This window comes from Urocampus carinirostris, chromosome 19 (genome assembly GCF_059441175.1).
Source record: "Urocampus carinirostris isolate Australia breed hairy pipefish chromosome 19, RoL_Ucar_1.0, whole genome shotgun sequence".
Lineage (NCBI taxonomy): Eukaryota > Metazoa > Chordata > Actinopteri > Syngnathiformes > Syngnathidae > Urocampus > Urocampus carinirostris.
The window spans coordinates 19,660,809-19,677,614 of NC_142367.1; the positions used below are offsets into that span (position 1 = coordinate 19,660,809).

General features: G+C 40.5%; 1 long non-coding RNA gene across 1 annotated transcript in view; it reads left to right on the forward strand.

The window, feature by feature from the left end:
• LOC148347630 (uncharacterized) overlaps window positions 1-16,806 on the forward strand; it is a 58,249-nt gene that overhangs the window by 37,202 nt on the left and 4,241 nt on the right. The window lies entirely within an intron of this gene.

Genomic DNA, 16,806 nt, shown 5'->3' on the forward strand with positions numbered 1-16,806 from the left:
CTGGGTGACCTCTCACAGCGCCACACGCCGCTAGCGGCGGAGAGAAGCTCTACAGTAATGTCCTGTACTCTGAAAAAGGTGTACACAATACAAAATCTCACTTACAGCAATGTCCGGATATTTTTCAACATCCCGAAAAAAATGTTCGTATCTACCGTTTTTCGGAAGTTGAACGGTAGGAAGTAGGGGGGCATCTGTATATTTTTCTACCGCACTTATCTGCTTTTATCTTACTTATATTATCGGTGTTCTGGCCATGGGGCGGATAATGCTGGAGAAAATGAGGCAAGGAAATGGGGGGTTGGAGAGTGATTTCATGCGCATGCTTGCAGTTTTCTTTTCTTCTAGGATAGAAATGGTGAAAGTAAAAAAAAAAAAAAAAATGCTTCAAATACAGTTCAAATGCCAACCCAAACACCCCAAAATATGAAAAAAGAAGTGTTTATTTCAGTCAGTCTAGGAAAGTAACCCGTACCTACTTGCGCAACAAAAGGTCATGATAGAGGCTGCAATGATGATTTCAGCCAAATGATGATGTCAGCAAGTAGAATATTTTGAATTTACGGACACCACCCTTTAGCAACAAATAATGTTCATGTTATATAAAACATGTTTTACCTATTTTATGTGATATTTCTAGAAAAGTAAGAACAATATGGGACAAATAGTATTTTTTTTGCCATCCCAACAGTTTTGATGAGCCTTGCCATAATTAATCTTATTTTATAATTTGTGTTATTTTATTCTTACCGCTGTGTGTTTTTGTTGTTGTTTTTGTGTATTTGGTTTTCGGAGTTTTTTGGGTGAGGAAAACGAAGCAGTGGGTTATCTTGATTTACGCTGAATGTTTTTTTTATACTGAACTTACCGTAAATTCTGGACTATAGAGCGCACCTGATTATAAGCCGCACCCACCACATTTTAAGGGGAAAACCAATTCTGTACTTACATAAGCCGCACCTGTATACAAGCCGCATGCGCCCACATTAAATCATGTAACACAATCACAAAATTAGCCCAATGAACAGAAAATGATACCGGTGCTTAGGGTTTGATGCAGACCTGCAGAGTCCGGGTACCTGTTGAAACTAATCCAAGGATAAAAAGTCTATATTTCCAATGGTAAGGGTGGGAAAAATATATATCCACTATTGTCCGCCGCAACAGGTCTCACTCACCTTTACCCCACTTCCCGTCAGCCCGCGTTTGCTCCGCCCCTCTTTTTTAATTCGCAAAACATATCAGAATAAGTGTCTCAAATAAATACATTACAAAAATATACAGGTGCAAATACATATTATACATCGGTTACACATATTTATAAAGAAAGACAGTACACCGAGAGAGTTTTCAAAGCTTTGATTTTAATATAACTTTCATCCCAAACCGTGCTTGTGAAGGGTCGCAAAACGCTACTAGAAACACGCTCGTAACACAGTCAACGGGCCTGTTAAGAAAAACATACCGTACTTGTAGAAACCATGGTAAACCGTCCTTATCTTCCTCCTTATAACTGAGGTCAACAAAGTCGTGCTCCCCAGTATGGGAAAGAGACTTTGTCATATGGACGCCGTTCCACGCTCCCTTATTCAAAAACCCGCTAGCAACTTGCTCGCAAAGTGAAGTTTACGTGCAGCAGCTCTGTTTCCTTCTTTATCGGACTGCTCGCTAATTTAATTTGTGCACAAGCCAAGAAGTTGCAGTCTTCCTCGGCGCATATATTCCACCGGTCCAAATCTTACCTTTTGTACTCAAGCGCCGCTGGCGGCTGTTAGAAAAAATACATAAATTGGCCGCATCACTGAATAAGACGCAGGGTTGAACGTTTGGGGAAAAAGTAGCGGCTTATAGTCCGGAATTTACGGTAAGTTCTTAACAAATACATTCGATTGAAGTTTTTTTTTTTAATGTCTAAATATAATCTGTAAAATTTGAAATATAATACTAAAATGAGCAAAACATCTGCAGTGGGGAAAGGATGCTACAGATAGCTAGCTTTCTAAAAGTGTGGTCAGATCGAAAGACAAACATACTTGAAGAACCTCAGTCTGTCTGGTAACAGTATGTGTTTGCGTGCATGCGTGCGGTGTAATTACAGCCAGGTTCCTGGTGCGGAGCCCAGTACAAGTATCGTCAGTCTGTCTGTGGCATGTGGCGATGCCCGCCGACCTTCTCCTTTTCCTCGCCGCTGTATCTCCCGTACGTTGCTTCTAATGGCACGGCTGGCCCCTTTCCAGATCATTTCCCCCCACCACCGCGCGTGCATCTGCTGTTTACGATCATACACAACGTTAAAACGCATCCTTCTCCATGCTTCGAGCTTTTACTTAGCGAGTAGATCATAACGTGAAAAACAACAACACTGTGTGTGTGTTTTCAGTATGTGTGGGTTGAAATGAGCGATCTTGCTGGCTCCAGATGCTGTTTACCTGTCCTGTTTACCAGCCCATCCGACGGCTAAATCTTGATGCTTTTCTGGCTGGTATGTGCACAAAAGCGTGTGTGTGGATGTTTTACAGGAGACATACAGTAGATCTGTTTCGGCGCTCACGTAATGGGTGAGCTATTAGGACCCCATGAAGGGAAAATTTCAGAGTTGCAAGAACTAATTATCAAATTAATTGGTTACCATATTTAATAGAGATGACGCATGACTGCTATTTATCAGCCGACTATGTACCTGTCGCTTGCCTTCCTGTAATATTTGTAGCTGACAGTTATTTTTCATCAGCGTTATAAATCATGGACATCTGTTTTGAGAAGCACATTTTCAGTTATTAGTCATAAAAGAAAAAAGTAATCCTTGCATCCCTAATAATTTAATCGATTGCTTGGATTCAAAATTCTCCACACCCTCAGACTTTCTGTTTCAGAATCCATGACATTTTGTTTACAAGCAGGAAATAATCTAATTGGGACCTGTAGTAAAATCTCTGGCTCACTGTTTAAAAAAAACCTCATGTGTTTTGGTAGATTTCTCAAAGACTTTTCCATTTTATTTTCTGCCCAAATAGCGAAAATGTGACAGTTGTATGCATCCATATATAGTTTATGTGTATGCTTCTGGCAAGCCATCTTGTAAACAAACCAGCTGTATCAATGGACCTCACTTTTGAAATGTGTAGGAAACAAGCTTGGTACTTTATTCAATGTGGTGAGTAGCATATATGAAATCATCCTTTATAAAATGTTATAAGTTAAATGCGGAAACCCAACGCCTATTTACATAATGACGTCACTCCTGCTTCACCTTTTGAAATATTCACGAACACTATGTATGAAAACTTATTCGTTTGTCCCCTGGCAGTGTCTAAAATTCGTGACAAAAATTTACCGGACACCCGGGCAGACGACTCGAAAAAGTTGCCTCCCCCATTTTTTTACAACTTGAAACACAATAAGACATCTAATCGCAAAAAAAAAAATATTGTTGCAAAGCATTAAGGATAGATAATCAGAATATATAACAGATCAACACTTTAAAATTAAGTTTATCATAAATCTACTTCTAACATTCATTGCATGGATATGACATCGCTGTTATCCATCAGTATTACGTTTACGTTTTGTAGCGTCATCAATTTTGCTTCTTTTGAATTGCTCTTCTGGGGCTGAGGTTTTGGCTTGATTCCTAACCACTTATCGATTTTTTTTGTGTTCTCTATGCGTCTACTTTGGAAAATGATATACAAATGCACGACCTTATAATGCTCGGGAAAGTCCGGAAGCAGGAAGTTATTCAATGCAGTCTTCCGATTGCTCCAGAAAGCCAATAAGATTATTGCACACACGTCTAGCACACTTTTTTTTTGTTTCATTAATTATTGTTCCGTTTCAAAATACAAAGATTGATTTTTTTATATATATAACATATGTGTATATATATATATATATATATATAATATTCTCAGCTAAGTGGATCTATCTATTGAAAATAATAGAGATAAATCCAATGTTGAAATAATCGTTTAGAACAACCTTAATCGAGCACAAATTTTCAACATCCAAAACATCCTTAGCAAAAAACTAGCTTTGCCTCGCTAGTAGAAAGTTAGAAAAACGTTTTTAATTACTCAAGTAATTAATTATCTATCTGATTTATTTTTTGCTGATTATTGTCATCAAGTAGTTTTGGCCTTATTTTTAAACATACATTGTATGGTTGTCAGCTGTGTACCATCGCAACGTTTCTTTTTGTTTTTTTTTTAATGGAGCAGCCAGAACTCATGCATTACATGTTGCAGAAGTTCTGTAGAATGTATGTAGTGGCGTCACCATTTTTTAAGAGAAGTCATTTGAAAGGCTAGGATTAAAAGTGTTTGGGATTTTCGTAAGGGCTGGGTTGAAAACGGCTGCCATAGATCAACCCGTCCATCCATCAGGTAAACACGCTCCCTGTGTGTGCGTATGTAGAAGCGCCCCCCTCCAGTCCCCCCTTTCTGCATCCAGGGGGATTTATTTGACCCCTTATTGCCAGCGGTGAGCCTGCGGTGGAGATGAAAGCATGCCTTCCCAGTGTGGCCCCAGTTTCTATAGCCATGGACACAGCCTCACACTGGTCGGGGACAATGACGAGGGCCCCCGAGGCTCGCCCCCTCCTCACCCGCAGTCGCCGTCTCTCCCCGGTGCCGTCCGTCACCGCAATCATATTTTCAAAACAATAACACCAAACGGGGAGGGCCCAAGTGTGTGCATTTGAACTGGCAGTACGCAGTTATTTTTAGCCACGCGTTTATTTGGGGCCGGGTGTGAACATGCTTGTTTAACTCGTGTCAAGCTGGCTCCAGGCTTCGGCGTCCGTTGGCAAAGCGATTGTTTGTGCTCTCAGGTTGTTTTTTTTTCCCCTTGTGTGAGAGTGCGAGCCAGGCCTTTGATGGCGTGGCCGAATCGTGCCTAATGTGACTGCTCGCCAGGGCGCTGCGGCGTGGATGAAGGCGTTGGGCCCCTTGCCTTGGTACTGTCTATCCTGCAGAGGTCCAAGGCTCCCCCTTGCAAACTTAAAAGGACCAAAGGAATCCCCCCCACCTCCCCTACTTTCTCTTCAAACGTCAACCCTTCCTCCCCACCCACGTTTTCGAAGACATGACATCATCTTTTGCACAAAGCGCTTTCGGGCGAGGGTTAATATGTTGCGTGCGTGCAAAGTGTGTGAAGTTTTTAAACCTGTCAGTGGCAAAATGTTGCGCTCCTCTAGCTATGTGCCCGCTCCTGTCCACATCTGAAAACCATTGAACATTGTTCATTCTTGGCAACCACATGAAGGAACACTTGCCCCATCTACTCATTTTGTGCATCTTTGAAACTCTGAATAATTGGCATCATTCGTAATAAAATTTGGTTAAAGTCACATTAAGTTGTATTCTTACTACACAGTATCAATGGAAAAAAATTCCATTGCCATTTTGCAGCTCTACTTTCGCTTCATCCGTGCATCAGATTTTTACATTACTTGGTTCCACAGATAAATATCTACTTTGTGGGATACATTTGTTGATAAATATGTAAGTGGTACCTCTACATACGAAAGTCTCAGGTTACAAAGTACCTGAACGGGAAAATATTGCCTCTAGTTACAAAGGCGTTTCAGGATACAAAGTCAAAAATACAGTACACGTTCACAGAATTCTACTTGGCAACCTAATGCTTATGCGTGAGTCCTGGCATGCTTTTTGTGTCCCCTTCCCGCTCTGTAAACACCTGGATTCTCGATGCGTATGCGTGAATTTCGGCATGCTCGTTGTGTCCCCTTCCAGCTCTGTAAACAGTTTACTGTATGGTACCGCTAAGAAGAGCTATCATCGACAATGGACCCCACCAAAGACGTGCAGAAAAGTAGACAAGGAAAAGGGAAAAGAAAGAGACTTTAGCTACCCATCAAAGGAAAGCAGGAGATAATAGAAAAGTATGAAAAAACGGGAAGCGTTTGTGTGATCTCGCAAATGAATATGGCCATAATATAGCTACTATCGCCACAATAATTTTAGATATCATTGGATCAGATTTAAGAAACGCCAAGCAAAAAACACTGCTAAAGACCAGTAAACAAAGAGGCCAGTTAAAATGTAAATTCATATCTATTATTTCCACTATTCTCTTTTTTCACATATGCCCCTCGTTTTATGTATATTATGCGGTAATGTAAATTTAACATGTATTTGTTTCATATTTTGATGCTCTTTCATGATTTAACATTTTTTTTGAGGGCCTGGAATGGAGCAGCACATTTACATTCAAAAGGCGTCTCTACTTACAAATGTTTCAGGTTACAAAGCTACTGCCAGAACAAATTAAAATCATAAGTAGAGGTACCACTGTACTTTGTGAAATCACGGTGTCACTTTAGAAGCGCCTTTTCACTCAAACCAGTCAGAGAACTGCAGTCTCTTTCCTTCTAGCAGTCAGAATGAATGTCTTAAGGCTAAAGATAATCAGAGAACCCCTCATGACGTTTGCAAGCAAACCAAACACTGGGGCAAGTACGAGTGACGTCTTTACTCAAATAGACGTTGTTTCTTTATTTAAGTTTTTACCTAAAATAAAGGATGATTTATTTCATGTCACTCGACAAAATCCAAAAGTACCGTGCTTGTTTATGCTCACTTCTTTGCTGCGTCTTGTGTGTTTACAAGGTGTGCTTGTATGTGGCTTGATAAGAAACATAGCCTTACATTGACTCACACTATATATGGATGGATAGAACTGAGTCATCCACTATACCAGTAAATATAAATACATGGATACACCTGACACCAACATTTTTGCTGTTGGGGCAGAAAACTGAAAATGTCCTTGAGGCCAACCAATATACATTTGGCATTTCTTTTTAGTAAGCAGAACCAAGGTTTGAATGATTCGTCTATAAGTCGTGCTACAGTCCCACAGTGCTTTGCGGCATAAAGAAATGAACAGCACATTCTATTGAATGCGTATACATGCAGGGGGAATGGGAAATCGAAAGGACTAAATCCAACCATTGCAATTGGAATACTCAGTCAGACTAATACCTAACTCAATTGGATTTCTGTGCATGTTCACATGGCTTTACATAATCTGAATACTGTCAATAATCAGTTTGTTATTGGATTATTGCCTGCATGTAAACCTACACATTCTTTGCGACCACATGAAGGAACGCTTTCCCATCTACTAATTTCGTGCTTTTCTGAGACCCGGAATTAAATTGAATTAAATTCACACTCTAATGGTAAACCTATCAAAAATATGTGTTAAAAACGATTGTATTAGAAAATGTATTTTGCATTTTCAGGTAGTACTCGCTTTGGATGCCTACAGTTTTATGTTACACAAGCCGTTCGCAGACTTCTTCAGAGCTACCTCCATAAAACAATCTTATAAAAATGAACTATAAAGTACAGACCACCATACGACGATCAGAAAACCAAGGAATTACAAGACAACGGGCACCCGTCTTAACACATATTAAAGAAAAAAGGGTCACGTGACATTATTTGCGTAGCGATTGACATGCTGCAGTTGAAAGACAAACCAGATCGGGTTTCGCGAGGGTCCTTGGTTCACGGCACCCCATGACTGGACCCACAGGGATCCACAGTTAGGATGCAACCCCGTATCTTGTTACGCATACCCGGCTTGATTTACGACGTTTACGTTGTAAATTTTTGTGACGCCCAAGCTTTTGTTTGTTTGGAAAAGTTTACTGAGTAACGAAGACGTTGAAAAATACATAAACTGCATTTATTTTTGTGTAAACCTAACCCATGGCTTGGTATTATGTTTTGTTGCAATCCCTGAACAACTCCCGCCTAGCTAATAATCTTGCATACACTATGAAAATGAAAGCAAAACTGCTACTTTAGTGTATGATGCCTAAAAATGATTTTACTGTACTGCTTTATTGGTCTTTATATAAAACTTCCTTAAGGTGACAGACTCTTTTGAAAAGGTAAAATTTGATAGTTGTAAAACACAGGGCCAGAAGAATATCTGTTTTAAAATTTGAATCAAATTGTCTTTAATGAATAGGTATAATATGTCTAAGTTGTAATTATATATATTAAAATTATGAAAAATAGTGCATCGTCGCAATCAATCAGACCTTAAAATATTTTCCATAGTGGAATCCTGACCTAGAAGTGGCCGCATATTTGTCAGGCATCTTGCTGCTAAGCTGTGTTCTTGGCACTGGTTTTTATTCGCATTAGACAATACAGGGCCATCTAGTGGTCAAATATTACTCACTAGAAAAATTACCAAATTGAGACCTATACATTGGAGTACAAATGTTAGTGTTATATATTTATTGGTGATAAGTATGAAGTTTGATACACACTCAAATTAAGGAGAGAAGACATCAATGGCTTTGGAACTTGAAGAACAGAGGAACCCAAACCTCTGATTAAATAAATAACAATAATAAGAAAAATTTTATACAGATCCTGCTGTGAGCCCTTTGTTTAATAAGTCTCCTAGGTTACAAACACAGATCCGCCATAATGTGTAATATCAAAAAACGGCAACATGATTGTCCGATAGTGACAATGATGTAAATAGTTTGTAATAGTCAAAACAACCAACATCAGGAAGTTATAATAGTCCAAATAACTGGCATCCTATGCAATCTCCTTTTGCAGGTGTCTAATATAAATACAGAATAAACTTATCAATTGGTTGTCCATTATTAACTACAGTAAAAATGGACTGATAGTTAATGTGGGGAAACTGAAATCTTAGGAATTCCAAGACTTTTCTAATCAAAAATGTAATTCCTTGTTAGTGATTATTTTAATGAAAGATTAGTAGTCAATTAATCGAGAAGTCCTTTCAGTAGTCAGAATTTCTGGCCATTGGGACCCTGCTCATCTTTGTGACAATGGTAATAGCTGTCAACTTACCGTATTTTCCGCACTATAGGGCGCACCCCCAAAAAATACTTTTTGGTCCTATATCTTCCATACATAAGGCGCACCGGATTATAAGGCGCTACAATGGGAACGTAGACAAAACAGTCAGATAGTTCAATCAAACTTATTACCCCCTTAACATTCCAAAAGCTTGCAAAGAAGCAAATACGTGTCGTAGACACGTGCGGATGCGGTGTCCGTACGATGTCACTCAAATGCATCGCTCCAAATATCATTCGGAAGGTTAAAGTCTTGGGATTCAAAAAATGCCAACCATTCCTTAGTTTTTATTTTCTTTTTTGCTCGCAACTTTCCTGTGCATATGACAATAAACACTTGGAATTGAGTTTAATTTAAAAAAAGACCCATCACACAAACATCGAGATCACTCTGAAACAAGATACTGGGAAAATATATAGCCGGAGTAGCTCACCGAAGTCGTTGCGTTCAATAATAATGTGCAACCATGGTCCTCTTATATCCGTGAGTGTAGTAAATCCAGGAGAGTAAAATATTTACAAATACAGAATGGTAAAACATGTTTGCTCTATGCCGTAGACAACCAAACTTGCTATTCACATTCATCTTTTTCGGCCAATTGCAGGCTTTGTTTCGCCCCTTTAGCCTATGCGAGCCTGTAAATGATAAAAAGGGTCCGCCCCCTTTACCTCCGAATAACTTTAGCCAATAGTGATCGATTCAAATGATGATTGACACATTGGCTGGGAAATGAAACGCCGGCATATGTATCCCAGCATACACCGCGGACCACATCGCCTACGAGGAAAAATCTAGTCGGCGGCTGCTTGCTTTTGTTGCGAGACCTTGCGACTTAATATTGATCCATATATAAGGCGCACTGTATTATAAGGCAAATGGTCAGTTTTTGAAAAAAATAAAGGCTTTTAGGTGCGCCTTATAGTGCGGAAAACATGGTATACGTTTTTATACTGGTAGCAGAGGAAAACGTCATCATAGCTTAGGAATATTGTTACTATATCTTGCATACTCTTGTCTTGCTGTGAGTAAATAGGGGCCGTGTTGTGTTAGTAAGGTTTTTTTTTTATCGCTCAACAAGGGCAATTGCAATTCTTAATAAGGGGAGAAATTGGCTGAGGTTGACAGGTATGCATTGAAAAAGGTGAAGTGCACAGTCAAAGTCAAGTCCACTGATATCTTTCCTCCAGTGGCCCCGTTTATTGGGCCGCCCCGTTTGCCAACTGTTTCTTTGAGAGGAGGGGGCGGCGGCAGCGGGGGGGCAACAGTGCGTCGGGATGTCGGAGCCGGGATTTGGGAGGGAGAGCGGTGCCGCTGGATCAGACAGATGGAGGGGGGTCCGGCTCCATTCATTTAGCCCTATGAGAACAACAGAGCCTCACTTCAAACAACAAACCACGCAACCTGCTGGCCCCCGTCGTCTGCGAACGCACACAAAAGCCATACGCAGACACACACATGGCGCAGCACATGCGAGCCTCGCGTCCAAGCCACATGTGCTCGCCTTACAAACCTACGTTCGTTTCATTAAAGGCGTCTTAAACCGCAAAGGTATTCCTAAACCGAACGTGGATAAATCCTCCTTACAATTACCGTATTTGGAGTTGCTCCGGAGTATGAGTCGCTCCAGGCAAAAACTGCAAAATTAAGAAGAAAAAACAAATATATGTCACACTGGAGTATAAGTCGCATATTGGGGGGAATATGATAAAATCCCACACCAAAAACATAAATGTCACCTCAAAAGGCAATCTTAAATAAAAAAAAATAAGTTCGGTATACACATGTTACACGATTGACATATAAAACCCTATTCAGATAAGTTATCATGAAGAACATGCTTACCAAACTATCAATTTTACTCCAAATCACGATATCCAATGAAATCTTCATCCTCTGTGTCACTGTCACGGTAAACAATCCGCCGCTTCCTAATTCCGGTTCTACGTCCGCTACGTCAGACTTCTCTTCACCTCCACTTCTCACCAACTCCAAACTTACGTTCTGCAGCTGGATCAGTCTTCGGCTGCGGGTTTCACTTTTTGCAGCTTGTCATCTGCAGAATCCGATTTTTTTCTTCGGTGCCATTTTTGTTCAGCTCTTCTCATTTTTTATAAATCACCGGTGTTGTGCCGAAAGCTAATGCTGAAAAGGTGGTGTTATTTCACCCAAGTAAATATTTTTTAATTTCCGCAAAAGTGATTACGATCCAAGGTGCAAATGCTCTGAGCTTTACTATTCTTTTACATTTCCCCCAAAAATGAGAAGCAATGTCATTTTGCGTTTGCGCAGGGGTGGGGACATTTTCCGGCTCAACACGGCAAGGGTGAAGTTATCACCTCAGGCCTAGAGCCCTGTCTTGCGGTTTTAGTGTGAACATAATTTGTAAAATATATCGGGAATAAAAAAAAAAAAATCAAAAATCAGTGATATGATAATGTGTCAATAATTTCACATTTAAGTCACTCAAAGTTGACCAATCTGGCCTATTGAGATGTGATGTCATTGAATGGACACAAAATTTCCCAAATGTCGAATTTCGTTAACACAACTGCAAATGTATACTGTTCAATTTTGCTCTAAGAGATTGGAAATTTGCTTAACCTGTCTTCGCCTCCTTTTGGGTTGGTGATTTGTAGCTTCTCGATTGTGTTTTTCGCCACGAGTGTCGCGGTTGGTATAATTTTGGTTGGCTAGTTCTCTGTTAGTGTTGGGCAGCCCAGGGCTTTCTCGTTTGCTACTGGTTGGCACTCGTTGGCTGCCCTCCATGTGTTGTTTGGCTGCTAGCGTGGCGTTAGCGCCGGTTTTGCCGTGTGACTTTGTCTGTTTTTTCCGGGCCGACTTTGCGTTTATCACTATAGCTTCTGCTCGTTGTTTTCCCTCTGTTAGCTTGGCCGCGCACCGCTTGTGTTTTTGACCGGCTTGCCTGGTGTTAGCGCTGGTTTTATTTTGTTCCTTGGTTTTTTCACCAAAGCCGTTGCCGCTTTTCATTATCGGTTCCCAGTTGGCCTGGCTGAATACTGCGTGTTTTATGGTCAGCCAGCATTGTTTTTCCGCCAAGGGTGCGGCTGCATTTGGTTGATCGGTCCCGGTTGGCCCACATTGGCGGCTCTTTGTGTGATGTTTTTGTTTTTGTTGTTGCCGGTTGCCCCTTTTTTGGCTGCTCGCCCTTTGTGGTACCATTACTGCATCCACCTGCAGCACAACACCTAGGCATTCTGCACCAAAACTTAAACAAATCAACAATCATAACCTCTTCGACGAATTAACACCTAAAACAATATGCCGACTGGCTTGCTTAGGTGCCGGCGATCCTCCTGTGAGGTCACATTATGTCTTCAAAATTCATTTTTGTACTATTCCCTCACCTTTTGTATGTTTAAGGATTTGAAAACACCTGGGGGTGGACAGAGAGAGATTTGGCGGTAACAAAACTAAGTTGTCACCGTCATCCATGTTGTCGCATCTGCGACTCATCTGCTCTCCTGGCACAGTGGGACATAATAACCCAGGCTCCATCGTGCCCACCCACCCCCTTTCCCTGGGACCCGCACCCAAGCCCACCGACCGCACCCCTTGCCTCCTCCCCTCCCGAATTCACTGGCACTTCCAGAAAGCTCGGAGGCGCCAGCGGAGCGGGGCTCATCTCTTGGGAACAATGAAGCCAGATCTTCATAAAAACTTCAAAAAGGCCTCGCCAAGTGTTTTATAGGTGCTTTAAAGGTTTATGGGGCCTGGGGAGGGAGCGAGGGAGGGTAGAGAAATGAGTGATGCCGCAGTGGCAGCCTTCACTTTTCCCACCCACTTGCATGCACGCCATCATTGGGCAGGGAGGACTGAGGTCCTGGCGGGGTGGGGTCCCCAAACAGGTGAGCCGTCCCTCCAGGGTGCAGTCATCACATACTGTAACGTTTCAAAATGGGGTTTCACAAGTATGCTTCCTTTGTTGAGACGGACCGATAAAAAGGGTATTTTTGCCATTGAACGAAAAATAATGTATTCAAAACTGGAGATTTTGCCTTCGGTTTTTCTCCAGCAAAAAGAGTGATGTGCCTTTACCTAAAGCAGGGGTCGGCTATGTTTTTATAAAGCTGGCCATGGAGACCTAGCCAATTTTTCTTATTTCCAATTATGATTAAATAATATATGCATACATCTACATTTTATATTTCTATCTAAATAGAGTAATTTAATTGAATTACGTTTTAATGCTCACAATTAAAGCAAAATATTATGTCCCTTATTTCTAGCACTAAATTCGATATTAATATAAATAAGCATTTGTAGTAGGATTTTAGTAAAATTACTGTGGTCATATTTTGTCGTATTTCTGCAGGAGCATTTCTGCAGTAATCCTGCAATAGTATTCCCGAAGTCGTATTTCTGTAGAATATACTTACAGAAATTAAAATAAAATCAAAAATATAATGAAGTTGAGCAGCACGGCAGGGCAGTGGTTAGCGCGGGTGCGGCACAGTTTTTTGGTCGTGAGAGTTTGCATGTTCTCCCTGTGCTTGCGTGGGTTTCCTCCCACTTTCCAAAAACATGGATTTCAGGCTATTTGGTCAGTTCAAATTGTCCCTAGGTGTGAATGAGTGAGTGAGTTGTCTCTCTGTGTGCCCTGCGACTGGCTGGCAACCAGTTTGTGCAGATAATGGATGTAAAGTTGGATGTATTGAAGCATTACTGTATTTCTGTAGTGTATTTTGTAATATTGTTGTAGTATTTTATTACTGTCGTATTATTTCTGTAATATTTCTTCTCTTTGCACAAATTAAGGCAAAATACTATAGGTCCTTGTTTTTAACTACTAAATTTCATATGTATACAAAATTTGACATTTCTGAGTATTTTTGTAGTTTGTAGTATTGCGGTCTTGGTATTAGTGTAGTAGTATTTTTCTCTTTGCATAAATTTAGACAACATAATAGGTCCCTGTTTTTAAGCACCAAATTTCATATGTACAGTATGTAGCATTTCTATTGTGTTTTTACTTGTACTTTGCAGTATGTCTTGGTATTTTTATAGTATTATTGTTGTATGCATTTTTTCTTGACAAAAATTAAGGCAAAATAATAGGTCCCTGTTTTTAAGCACTAAATTTCATATGTATATAAAATGTTTTGTAGCATTTCTGTTGAAGTAGTTTTGTGGTATTATTTCTGGGTTTTTTACTTGTACTTTGAGTATGTCTGTAGTATTACTGTCTTAGTATTATTGTAGTAGTATTATTATCTTTACAAAAACTATAGCAAAATAATAGGTCGCTGTTTTGAGCACTAAATTTAGTATTTGTTTTATAATATTTATCTAGTTGACACATATTGGGCACAGGCAATGATGGCACAAAAAATATTTTTTAGTAGAACTTCATTTACTACAATCTATTTTGTCATTATATTTTTAACCATTTTCGTTTGGTGGGCAGGCTGGAGTAAATAGCCTGCCGCAGCGTAGTTTGTCCAGCCCTGACCTAAAAGGGAGCAAGTATACGTTAACCTTTGTTGATCCAAGTGCAGCATCTTCCAAAATAATTGATTCCAGTGGGTTCAAAACGGTTAGGCAGTCATTACGCACTAAAAAGAAATAAACACACAGGATCTTATTTTTTGCATAACAAAATCAATAGTTTGGTTGTGACGTTAAACGGTCATGTGTATTTTCTTAAACGTTTCAAAACTGAAGTATCTTTACTTGATATTGCCTGTATTGTGATGAGTCATTGTACTGAGCAAGCTTCCCGCAACTTGGACGAATGACAGTATTCACAGCTTTTATTCGATTTTTTTAAAGAAGGGTGTGGGGGGCTTTCTCGCTGCTCAGATATATGCCAAGCGGTTATATTTAGCTCGGGAGTCAGGAGTTTTAAAATTAGGACGTGCCAGAATTCCGGTTCAATTCTTGAGTTACTGTCAATAAACAGCAAAAGGGCTGCAGTGTGCCGGTTAGGACAACCTCCCTCGGATGGACCGTCTTTGTCTTGATACGGGAAAAAAGGTGTCAATTTTTCCATGCGATACTCGTACATTTGCTCGCCCGTATGCGTCGACTGCGCATTAGTATCTGTAGGATGTGTTGACAGGGAAGCATGCGACATTTTATTTGCTCAGGAGCTGAGAAAACATGTAGCGCTAGCAAGGCGAGCGCTGTGATATGAGGCTGCTGAAAGCAAGCTGGCCCGCTCAAGGCTACGGCCCGGGGTTTGTGTCGGGATGACAAAAATTATTTTCAGTTTGTCAAGTCATTTTTTTCGAGTGCGTGGGAAAGATCATGAAAGGTGGTGTACAGAGGGAACACAAGTAAAAAATACGTCGCGATTTTATGAAAGAGTGCACCCTAAAATCGCCACAAGTAAGGGAACTTCCTCTTTATGCCTATAAAAGGCCAGGGGGACGCCCAAGATGAATATTCAAACGCTAAGATGGCTAAAGCTGAGAAGAACCACAAAACGAAGTGTGGATTGTCCACTTTTATTTAAGGGGCACTGCGTTGTTATCACCAATGCCAGAAAGGCATCACTGAAATTACGTTGTATCTTTTATTTTTATTTCTAACAGAACAGTAAAGCACAGAGCATTTTTACCTTGTAGAAATCACTTTTGAAAGTTGAAAAAAAAATCACTTTGTTAAGAAAAGGCAGTGTCATTTTGCCAATCAGTGGATACGTAAACGAGCTGCTTTTATTGCGATTCGAAACAGTAATCTTCCAAATATGACATGTATTAAATTATTATTTGCTCTACCATAAAGCTTTGTTACGCCAAAGTGAGTTCTACAATGTACTGGACTGTCTCAGAAAATTAGAATATTGTGATAAAGTTCTTTATTTTCTGTAATGCAAATAAAAAAACAAATGTCATACATTCTGGATTCATTACACATCAACTGAACTATTTCAAGCCTTTTATTATTTGAATATTGCTGAATTTGGCTTACAGCTTAAGAAAACTCAAAAATCCTATCTCAAAATATTAGAATATCATGGAAAAGTATACAAGTAGGCTATTCAACTAATCACCTGAATCATCTAATTAACTCGAAACACCTTGCGAGGGTTTCCTGAGCCTTAAAAACACTCAGCTTGGTTCAGTAAACTAAATCACAAGTATGGGGAAGACTGCTGATCTGTCTGCTGTCCAGAGGACCATCATTGATACCCTCCATCAGGAGGGTAAGACACAAAAAGAAATTTCTCAAAGAGCAGGCTGTTCACAGAGTGCAGTTTCAAAGCATATCCACAAAAAGTCTGTTGGAAGGGAAAAATGTGGCCGGAAACGCTGCACAACCAAGAGAGATGACCGCAACCTTAACAAAATTGTGAAGAAGAGCCGCTTCCAGAATTTGGGGGAGCTTCAAAGACAGTGGGCTGAAGCTGGAGTCCAGGTATCAAAAGCCACAGTTCACAGACGTGTCCGGGAAATGGGCTACAATAGCCGTATTCCCATGGTCAAGCCACTTCTGAACTCAAGACAACGGAAGAAGCGTCTGACTTGGGCTATGGAGAAGAAGCACTGGACAGTTGCAGAGTGGTCCAAAGTCCTCTTTTCAGACGAAAGCAAGTTTTGCATTTCATTTGGAAGTCTGGGCGCCAGAGTCTGGAGAAAGGCTGGAGAGGAGCAAAATCCAAGTTGCTTGAAATCCAGTGTGAAGTTCCCACAGTCAGCAATGGTTTGGGGAGCCATGTCAGCTGCTGGTGTTTGTCCACTGTGTCTCATCAAGTCCAGAGTAAATGCAACTGTGTACCAAGAGATTTTAGAGCACTACATGCTTCCATCTGCTGAAAAGCTCTATGGAGATGAGGATTTCATTTTCCAGCATGATCTGGCACCTGCCCACAGTGCCAAAACCACCAGTAACTGGTGCACTGACCATGGCATCACTGTCCTTGATTGGCCTGCTAATTCCCCTGACCTGAACCCCATCGAGA